Source organism: Crocodylus porosus, unplaced genomic scaffold (genome assembly GCF_001723895.1).
Source record: "Crocodylus porosus isolate Cpor-Errol unplaced genomic scaffold, CroPor_comp1, whole genome shotgun sequence".
NCBI lineage: Eukaryota > Metazoa > Chordata > Crocodylia > Crocodylidae > Crocodylus > Crocodylus porosus.
The window spans coordinates 21730728-21742171 of record NW_017728886.1 but is presented as its reverse complement, the minus strand read 5'-3'; positions in this window follow the sequence as shown (position 1 = coordinate 21742171).

Here is an 11444-nt window from a genome sequence, read left to right as displayed (position 1 = left end):
TGCTCTTTCCTGCCAAGGCAGGGGGTCGGACTAGATGATCTACCTAGGTCCCTTCCGACTCTAGCTACTATGAAACCATGAAACTATGAAACTATTCAGAAAAGTCCAATGGTGTGATACTTTCAAGCCATGGTAATGTTGTAACATGAAAAGCCTAGCATTGTGTGGCCAATCCTGTATAAGAGTTGGGAAAGTATAAGAGCTTGGTTAGTTTGTGCAGCTCTGAAAATAAAGCAGTGTCAAACCAGCACCTCTTACATGTGCTAAGGTCTGGCTTCTACTGAGCAGACAGACCTGGGATAAATACTAGAGCAATTCACAGATTAAGACAATAGCTTTTAACACAACCTGGCCCAAGCTAGGATGAACAGCAATCTGTTGTGCAGTCACTGGTCACTATTCCTAGTTGTGGGTCCCTCAGGGATACAATTAAAAGTATTTGTGGATGAGAAAGTATGTTTTCCAACACACTTTGCTTTATTCTCACATAATTCTTGAAGAAGAAAACTAGGGAAATAGAACTCCTACATCCATGTGCACTCTGAAGGTGTGGAGCTGATGAGGAATACCTTAGAGTCCAAACTTGTCTAAGTTGGTCCAATAAAAATATCACCCATAAATATCCTTGCCTCGCATATAATTCCTGGGTCATCACGGCTTCAATACCATTTCAACACTATCACAATCATAAATGGTATTTATACAGCAAAACTGAATTCACCATTTTACAAGAATATTCTACAAACCATTAAATAGTCAATATAAAAATCCAGAGTAGATCCTAACAATTCATTCATACGTACATTCACAGGGACTGCTGTTTCTCTTAAGTATATACAGAAGTAATTGCAAAATCCAGGCCTTAAGTTACTACACTACTACTCGGAGCCAGAACTGTTTCCTGAGTTGTGGAAGTAGTTCCTAGAGTAACAGAAACTTTAGTTTTAAAACAAAATTTATGCTCTCTTTCCTGATCTTTACATTTACTGGCCATACTATTATTTACTGCCAAAAGAAGATAAAAAGAAGTATGTGTTTGTTTCTATTGAAACAATACATCCTGTTAAAAAAAAAAAAACCCAAAACAAAAAATTACGACTTGATCATTAGTTTAATTGCCATTTGAAAAGCAACTTCAATATCCTGCCTGAGTTTACATATTACAACTTTATATTACTTTACTGTAATGTTATATTAAGGATTTAGTGTAATATAAAATATGAATTAAACTGACTTTCTGTAAAATGCCTATAATTATTTTTATTTTTTATTACAACTCCTTAAATATTAATGAACTAAGACACTACTATTTATATAGTTTGTACACATTTTGGATGTCGTGCTTTTCTTCTTTAAGAAATAATATATATTTTAGTATCTATTTCCCCACCATCTATTTCAGTTCTATATATATCTATAAATATATATACATATCTTTCAGTTGGGGATCTGGCAGTGTGTGCTTGTGAGACTCTCCCTATGAACATACACATTCTTTCTCTCTCCCTCAGTACTCCTCGTCTCTCTCCTTCCCTCATTGCGCACACCCTCCCCTCTCCTCTCCCCCCGACCCCCTGCTCGTGGCTCCAGGGTACTGGTACAGGCCTGGTGGGCCGGATCCAGCCCGTGGGCTGTATTTTGCCTGCCCCTGTGATAGTACCACTCTACTAGGTTGGGATCCACTGAGAATATTGTGTGAAGCTGTTGGCTCCATAATTTAAGAAGGATGTGGAAAAGTTGGAGATGGTGGTAGGAAGACAAGCTGTATGAGGAAAGGTTGAGAAATCTAGTAGTAGGGTAATGAGGAGTGGACAACCAGGGTGCAAGAGTGATAGCTGCTGCTGCTGCTGCTGACCCAGCTGCCACCGCACACATCACCACCACTGAGAACTAAAACCCTCGTTGTTCCACTTTTGAAATCTAAGTATGTTTAGCTTAGAGAAAAGGAGATTAAAGGGGAGTAGGGGCAGGATAACAGTTTTTAAATATTTGAAAGGCTGCCAAAAGAGAAGAGCTGTTCTGCCTTGCTATAGAGGGCTGGACACAAAGTAATGACTTTAAATTGCAGCAAAGCAAATTCATATTAACTGTAAGGACAAACTTCCTTACTGTTAGAGCAACCAGGCAGCAGAACAGACTCTTCAGGGAAGTTTTAGTGTCTCCTTCATTACATGTTTTCTAGAGGAGTTTGGACAAGCATTTGGTAGTGATCTTTTAGGATTAGCTTTCCTACAGGAGGTTGGGCTAGGTGATCCTTGATGTCCCTTGTAAACCTTTCCATTTTTCTTCAATTTACAAGTAGTAGCAACAGAATTCACAGAAGCTAGTCAATTCTGAATACACTGTGTTGTGAATAAAAATACTGGACCTTCAACTGGGGTAAATCTCAGTAGCTGCATTTACTTGAATGGGGCAATGATAATTTACACTAGCTTAGGGTGCGATGATCCCATACCTACAAAATCTTTTGGAGAAGTCAGTGTGATCTCATAAATGTTAAATTACTCCTGCTTACTGATTCTTTTTGCTCTATGCTTTGGACATTTGGTTTATGAATAAACAAAACAAAAACAGAAAAGTGAAAAATAAATTGTTGATTTGTTTACACACACATCTTTATTTTCTGCCATTCTCAGGGTGTCAGAAAGGATGAAATATTTGTTCTAATGAAGGCTTAAATTGATTTTTAAATGCTTAGCTAACTTGACACATCACTATTTCTCACCAAAACACAGTTAATCCCATACTGGAGCTGTATCAGCCTTTAAAGGCTGATATAAATATACTGCATTGACTGCATACCATTCTAAGTGATTCCTTAGAAGGCCACTGAAATGACACTTTGTCAAAAATGTTATTGCATGATTAAGTAGGGGTGAAAGTTTTAATGCTGCTTTCTTTTAGGGTTAAATGAACCCTAGTAAAATGTTGGCTTTTTTCTTTGTTCCTTTAAATTTAATGATGCCATTACTTTAGTGGTCATCAATCCTTACAAGACACTGACTCCAGACTGAACTCCTTGGGGATAATCCCAGGTGTCAGATGTAAATTACAGCGATTACAACAAAATTAACATCACTATGTGTTAAAGTGGAGATCATGTTGATGGCATATTAATTTCTGAAGAAGTTGGGTTTGAATTGTTGCAGAGGTGATCGATGCCAAAGATACAAGTTTTTTTGTTTGTCTTGTGACCTGGTTCATTATATACACATCATGCATTAGACAACCTTAGCTGCTATTTGGAAGACATATGAAAGTGATTAGGGTTCCCCCCCCCCCATCTCCCACCTTTAGAATATGGACTTCTAATACATATAACTTTGTTGTTTTTTTTTCTTATACCTGTTATGTTACAGTTCTCTCGTATAAGGACCAGTAGCAATAGCAATAAAGCCCCAAATTCTTGACACATGCCATGAATTATGGAAGAATAGTTCTTTTAAAACAGGAAATTCTAATTAAAGAGAATTATATAAGCAGAATTATATAAGCAGTCACAAGGATTTGCGTTCCAGATTTGTTGATCCTTAAGTTTCAATGTACTTTGGAAGACAGCCTATTTACCCAAGACAACGCCTCATCTGAAACTGTACATATACCTCTGGGTGAATAATACCACTGAAAAAGCATATTGTTAAAACAAGATCCTTCACTTTTTACTGTTGTAGACTTTTGATAGCTGAGGAACTCAAGTATTCAGGATCAAGAGTGAAAGTTACTTTCTGAAGTCAGGTCCATTCATAGTGCAAAAAGCTTGTGATGTCCCAGCAAATTATTGTAATTATTTTTTTTACTATTTTGATTTTTAATGTCCTTGTTTCCTCAGAGGAGATATAGTGGGGTACCTGGCAATTACCCTCTGCAGTGAGGCTTTGGATTGGGGAGCCAGGGCTTGAATCAGTGGATCTGGGCCTAAGGGGGTGCATGTGCACCCCCTGAGATTGGTGCTGCACCCCCCCGAAAGAAGCACCACCAATGCTGCCAGTGGCACCTGCAGGTGGCACTCACCCCCACCCCATCCCACTACTGACACCACCTATGGGAGCTCCCTGCTTGGCCCGCCTCCACCACCAACACTAGCCACATTAGGTCTCCTATCCTTTGTGGGGCCTATTTTTGGATTGCCCTCCAGATTTGTACTCACCATCTGACTCCAAGATCCTAACGTTAGACTGTGTCATGGGCTCCACTTCTGGATCTCCCTCTGGCTTTGGTATATGGCTTCTGCCCTTTGACCCAGCCACCAGGCCCTGCTTTTCCTTGGTGGTCTAGCCATCAGGCTAGACTGCCAACACCCTGTTTCTTACACAGAAGTTGCATAACTCAGTGCCTTGGTTGCTAACCTAGAAGGGAGCAAGTCCCAGGTTCTTTCTCCCACTGGGACAGAATCTTCCCTATTGCACAGCCCTCCATCCACTTCACCAAATGACTTGTAAATCACAGAATCATAGAATTAAGGTTGGAAGGGACCTCAGGAGGTCATCTAGTCCAACCCTCTGCTCAAAGCAGGACCATCTTCAGCTAGTACACTTCACACCCACATCCAAGTTACTGATGAAGATAGTGAAGAGTACAGGTCCAGGGACTGAACCCTGTGGGACCCCACTACTCACATCCTTCCAGGACTGTGTAATCGTCTCTAGTAGGTGGCAAATTGGCCTAATGGTTGCATCCAGAGAGTGGTAGTAGATGGGTAGGTATTGACTTGGAAGGATGTGGATAGTGGGGTCCGACAGAGTTCGGTCCTTGGACCTGTACTCTACAATATTTTCATCAGTGACTTGGATGTGGGTGTGAAGTGTACTCTGTCCAAGTTTGTGGACAATACTAAATTGTGGTATGAAGTGTACACTCTGGAGGGTAGGGAATGATTGCAGGCAGACCTGGACAGGTTAGAAAAGTGGGCAGTACACAATAGGATGCAGTACACCAAGGACAAGTGCAGAGTGCTGCACCTAGGGTGCAAAAATAACCAGCACACCTACTGGCTGGGAAGTGATCCTCTCTGCAGCACAGAAGCAGAAAGCAATCTTAGAGTCACAGTGGACATGATGAACATTAGTCATCACTGTGATGAAATCATCAGCAAAGCTAACCATAATTTATCATGCATCAGTAGATGCATGACAAATAGAACCAAAGAGGTGATACTTCCCCTCTGTGCAGTAGTGGTCAGACTGCAGTTGGAGTACTGCATCCAGTTTTGGGCACTGTACTTCAAGAAGGATGTTGATGGATTTGAGAGGGTCCAGAGGAGGCCACTTGTATGGTTAGGGGCTTACAGGACAAGCCTTATGAGGAGAGACTGAAGGACCTGGACCTCTTCAGCCTCCACAAGAGAAGACTGAAAGGTGATCTTGTGGCCACCTACAAATTTGTTAGGGGGATGCAGCAAGGAACCGGAGATGCTCTGTTCACCAGGGTGCCTCTTGGGGTAACAAGGAACAATGGTCACAAACTGACAGAGAACAGATTTAGGCTAGATATCAGGAAAAATTTCTTCATGGTAAGGGTGGCCAAAATTTGGAATGGGTTTCCAAGGGAGGTGGTGCTCTTCAAGAGAAGGCTGGATAGGCATCTGGCAGGGGTCACCTGACCCCAACATTCTTTCCTGTCTAGGCAGTGAGTCAGACTTGATGATCTGTTGAGGTCCCTTCCAACCTTAGCATCTATGAATCTATGAATCTAGATTATCCCAGCCAAAACTTTGTGTATCTGGGTCTTAAAAACGCCCAAGGATGGAGATCTCACAGCTTCTCTGGGTAACTTGTTCCAATGTTTTACTATCCTGCTAGTGAGAAAATTCTTCCTAATATCTAAAATAAACTTCCTCTGCTGCAACTTGAGACTTGCTCCTTGCTCTGTCAGCTGCCACCACTGAGAACAGTCTAGCTATTTGCAAATGCAAGGGACAGTGGCTCAGCCTCAGAAGATACACTGGAGAGGGGTCTATGTAGTGATGGATAGAGTGTGGTGGTTAGGACCCTGGGCTAAAAAGTTGGAGATATGCAGATTAAATCTCTTCTTCACAAGGGGAACCTATGTCTTTAGCCAAATCACCTTGCCACTCAACTACTAGGGCTAAAATATGTCAGTGCCCTTCCTCTCTGTCACCTTTTTCTAGGACCTGTGATTTGCTATATGCCTATATAGTGTAGCTCAGTCTACGCATGCAAGTGTATGCAGCCAGAGAAAGCTGGGGTCATAAATGGGGTATATGGTTAGAAAACTGCCATTCAGATGAACAAAGGGAAATATAATTCACCTAATGTGTCTATAAAGTGCAGTTGATAATGAGGCTTCTTAGAGGAAAACCTAAATAGAAACCAAACAATACATGCCATACAAACATCCAGGAAAAGTAAAAATAGAACAATGAAATAATTCCCCATAGCAGGAGAAAAAAATCTTGCAATATCTCTATGGAAATCAGGTATACTATATGTCTCATAAGTCCTAAAATGAATTAATGTTATTAGATACAATTTCTGCCAAACTTAGAGAAGCATAAGACTTATAAAACTTGGACCTGCAAATGTAATTTTATAATCCTGGAGAAAAAGTGTTTCCAGTCAGGTGTTAACAGTACTAAGCTGAACATCACATATTGTTCAATCAAATGTTTGACCAACGGTCTTATCCAACATATGGACTCCATTGCTGGAACCAATGTTATTATTAATAATCATGTATACTTTTTGGAATGAAAATTTTGACAAGATTTAAGCAGAGAGATATTTTTTGTTAATGGTAAAACCAAACAAAAGCCTGGATTCCCATGTCTGAAAGATAAGGCTTCTTAGTGGAGCTATAGCTTGGTATTTATCTTAATATATGAAAAAGGAAATGCATCATTCAGCACTTAAAGGAAAGAGAGAGAAAGAGAACCAGTAACCCAGATAACAATTTTCTGACATCCAAGAGCTTTTACTCTTTTATTCATACAGATGCAGCCTTCTCAAAACAAAGAAGTCTTCTGTCTCTGAATGGAGTGAAAGCATACTTCTGCTCTATGGAGTCTGATCATCAGTCCTATAATCATACCTCCATGTGTGGCATGACTGGAAGCACAATTGTGGGGATCATGCATCAGATCCCAAAGCACCTTTCCATGAACATCAGCCAGAAGCCAAAGACTGTTTCATCATATGACCTAATTTGGTAGTGAGTTAATCATCTTTCATTCCTGAGATCTGAGAGTAAACGAAGTCATAATTCCAGATTCACAGGAAGGGTTGGTTGTTTCTATTTGTCTTGATGAACATGGTTTCTTCCTAGCAGCATCAGGATGTCAAAAATATGCAGGAGAAGAAACAAAATACTCTCTTGATTTAGAGCTTCTTCCTTCAAGTGGTTTAGTAATCTCAGCTCCTGTGGACCTAGGTGAGACTTGAGGGAACTCAGTCTTTTAGAAAATGCTCTTCACCTTATACACCCTTTAATTTCAGTGGATCAGTTACATACATCAGAATGGCCTCACAAAAGTCAATGAAGTTAGTCTATTCGGTAACAGATGGGGATCAGGAGCTATAGTATCAGGGAAAAATGAAAAAAAATACGGGGTGATTTACAGCCCTTAGACACCCCTCTAATTTTAGGTTGGATCACCCTGTATAAAAAGAATTTAAAATACTATTTTATCAAAAAGGGATTAGATAAATTTATGGAGGAAAGATGCATCAGGAGCAATTAATCACAGCGATTAGGGATGTAAGCTACTTTTGATGACTGGGGAGGTAGGATAGGAGATGAACACCTCTACACATGCCCTGTTTCTGATACTCTTCCACTGCAGCACCTGTGGCTTCCTACTGTCAGAGATGGGGTACTGGGCTAGATGGAGTTTTGGTCTGACCAAGCATGATAATTATTATACTTTTATTATCAAGTAGAGCTAAAACTCCCCTTGACATGTGACTGTTTGCCTTGCACAACCTGATTTGCTTTTTTTTATCCCCTAAATAAATTACTGTAATGCTACATTTGCTCTTGGGATGAGAAGCACATCTTTTCAAATCAGTACAGGAACAGATAGGTAGATATTTTTTCTTGTAGTTTAAAAATTCCCTGAAAAGATGAAACTTGCTTCTGGTGCAGATCAATAGCTCAGACTAAGGGAGCTATGACAACTTGTAACAGCTGATGATCTGTCTCATAGAAATATGCAATTGTTAGAAGCTCATATTTGCCCACGTTTGGATCCTGAAGCTAAGAATGAAGAAAAAGAAAAAAAGAAAATTTTCTTTTTAGTTTGTTTTAAGTTTATTTTCTACAAATAGTTGTTTCATTTACATGATTTTATTTTAAGCTTCATTGTATTGTAATAATTTCAGAATGTGAACCCCAGACTGATAACTGATCCAAAGGAAGCAAGGAACATTTCTGCTGTGAACACAAACAACTTTCCATTCAAAAACCTTCTTTCTTAATCTTGTACTTCATATTTTACCAAGCAAATAAAATCTATTGTTATAAATATCACCTTGCTATCGACTTGGTGCAAAAACAGTTGGAGTGTTTAGGAAATCCAGTCCTTCAATAAATAAATATTTGATGTAGTTAGATGCATTTATCTGTGTTAAGAAATGTTCAGCTTCTTGAACAGTGTAACTAGAAATTGTCCAAGGTCTTCTTTAGAAACTACATCTGCTGAAGGTATTTTTTAATCAAAGGACTGACATTGGAAGTTGGCTGGCTTTATAACAATATAATCCAAAAAATCTATAGAAGGAAAATCCTTGTTTTCTTAATTCAATCAGTGTAAAGCAATACACTTAATTGATTCTCTTCCTTCTTGTTTACAACAATCACATCAGTTTGGGATTGGATTAGGTACTAATAGTGTTTTCTGCCATTAAAGCTGTCACTTTGGAAAGCAGTTTCATAATGGTGTTTGTCTTTTGCCCATGGGAATTATTAAGGGAATGAGTTTGCTTGAAAGGATCCCTTCTCTGCAGATACAAATTGATTTCTAGTACAGTGGAGTGAGACTTTTCAAAATGGAAAAATCCCAGTTAAAAGAGAGCGAGCGAGCGAGAGAGAGCGAGAGACATATTTAATGTCTTTGTGAATCCTGCATGAGATCTGAGCTCCAGCTCTGGAGGAGATGGCTGGGACTGTTTAAAAAAAATAAAAATATTATATTGGTCTGGGACAATTCTGATTGATTTCATTCCTGATATCAGAAGTGAACTTGTGAAGGACTTAGCCATCTAGGAGACTGAAAATTCATAACTCACTGTCTAGGCATTGATACAGAAGTTGAGACTGAAATTAAAACTGTGCCTGAAGACAGATTGACATTCAGGGCCAAGTTTATACCATCTCATACAATTGATGGGAAAATTTAACTGGACAGCCTCAGCTGGACAACTTGAAAAATTATTTCATATCCTGAGCTCAAATGATTAATAAATATTTGATACTTCACAATAAATCATGGGCTTATCAGGGGAAAATGAACAGTCTTTGCTGTGATCTAACACTGAATCAATAAAGAATTTTATATGTATGGAAGAAAAAGTGAACACAAAAAGGTGCAAATGTTAGACAAGTTGTTGAATTCCTGGAGGTGTAGGATAGAACCATGTCACTTGCCAAACCCACAAGATATATTTTAGAAACGAAATAACCCTCCATATCCAGATCCTGTGTAACATGTGCTACAAGTCTCTTCCTGATATGGAGGTTGTAAAGACAGTGGAGAAAAAAACATTATAATATATCGTGAAACACCATTTTTAGTACAAATGACTTGCCACATTTAATTATGTGGTAAGAAATTCTTATTAATGAAATTACAATATGCCTAAAGCAAACTTTTGCTTTACACAAATCAATGTTTTATATCTGCCACTTACGCATTAATACATGTAGCAGCACACTGTGGATGATGAGTCTAGCGCTTAGTGGGAAGTAAAAATGGACAACCATGGAAATGGTCTTTCTGTTGTATGAGGAATGAAGTTATCTCCACTATAAGAAGCTACTTTTTATTGAGCACTGCTCACCTAGAGCCCTATACAACCCTGTGACCTCAGTTTAGAGCAGGGCTGTCCATGTGGATTGCAGACCACAGGAGTCTCTGGAGGGCTCAGCATATGGTCTGTGAACCACATGTGGGCTGCATATGTCCCATAGGCAGTTAACATGTGGCCTGTGGGCTCCTGCTGCCACGTGGTGAAGAAGGGCCCTGGGGGTCTGCACTCTGCCTATGCAGCCCGTGTGGTGGGGAGATCGGTGCCTCTGCCACAGCCAACATGGCAGAGGGCAAGGGGGCTGCATGCTGCTGCCCCTGCAGCCTGCAAAACAGGGGTAGGGGAACCATGTGCAACCAGTGTACCCTGTGAATACAGAGGACCCCTGTAGTGTGTATCCCATGTGGCATACCAGCATATGTGGCCCCTTATTATGCTAGAGTTGGACAGCCCTGATTTAGAGAGTGTCTCTGCTTTCTACAGATTGGCCTATAACATAGTAATTTCCCTCTACTGTAGTTCTATACTCTAGTACAGTATTCACATTTCAACCTTATTTTCAAATGATCCCTGCCTTTTCCTCTGTCAGGTCTCTCTTAGACAGACTTCTGCTGTAACTCCTGAAAGACAAGCAATAAAGGCTAATCTACATGTCTGTTAGGAAGAGTTTGTATTATTTCCTTATTGGTTAAAAAAAAAAAGGCAAATTATGCAGAACCAAGAAGATGTGGCATAGCTAACCTATGTAATGTGAGAGATCATCTTTGTTACTTGAATCTGTCCTCATTTTCCCCCCTTCTTTGTCATAGTCTTAGGTATGGCTTGATTTCTAAGTAATTTATAAGGTTATTAGGGTAGTAATTTTACTGTCTGTTTTTGCGAAGTACATTGAGGTTCCAATCTGGCCTGACAACTTTCAGCACTATTATAATCCTACTCACCCTAAGCCATATATCTATATCTATCTATAGATATACATATATCTATAGATAGATATATTCTTGTCATGGGCTGTTTTCTTTTTTTCATTGCTTTATCTGTAAATATTTATGACAAGGAACAATCCTGCATTTTATGGAACATTCTAGAGTCTAACCTGTTAGCTATATTGTTTCAAAATTCCCACTGGATAACTTTATCTATGGCTTACCAGTGCAGATAAAGTCCTTGCACCAATGGTGATTTGTGGTCCATTTTTGTTCAGTGATGTTTACACACAAATCCTTGATGGTGCTTGAATAAATACACTATTAAGAAAAACAAATAATAGCGAAGATTTGAATATGTGTGTTGCGGGGCACTCCCACGCCCCGCTCCTAAGGAGATGCCCCAGGAAGGGGAGAGGTGTAACAGGGCACCAGGGTGCCTGCTACTAGCAGGAGGAATAGGGCTGCTGAAGCACCCTGGAGCAACACAGATGGGGGTTGCTAGGGCAACCAGGCAGGTCATGTGGCCAGGAGGGGG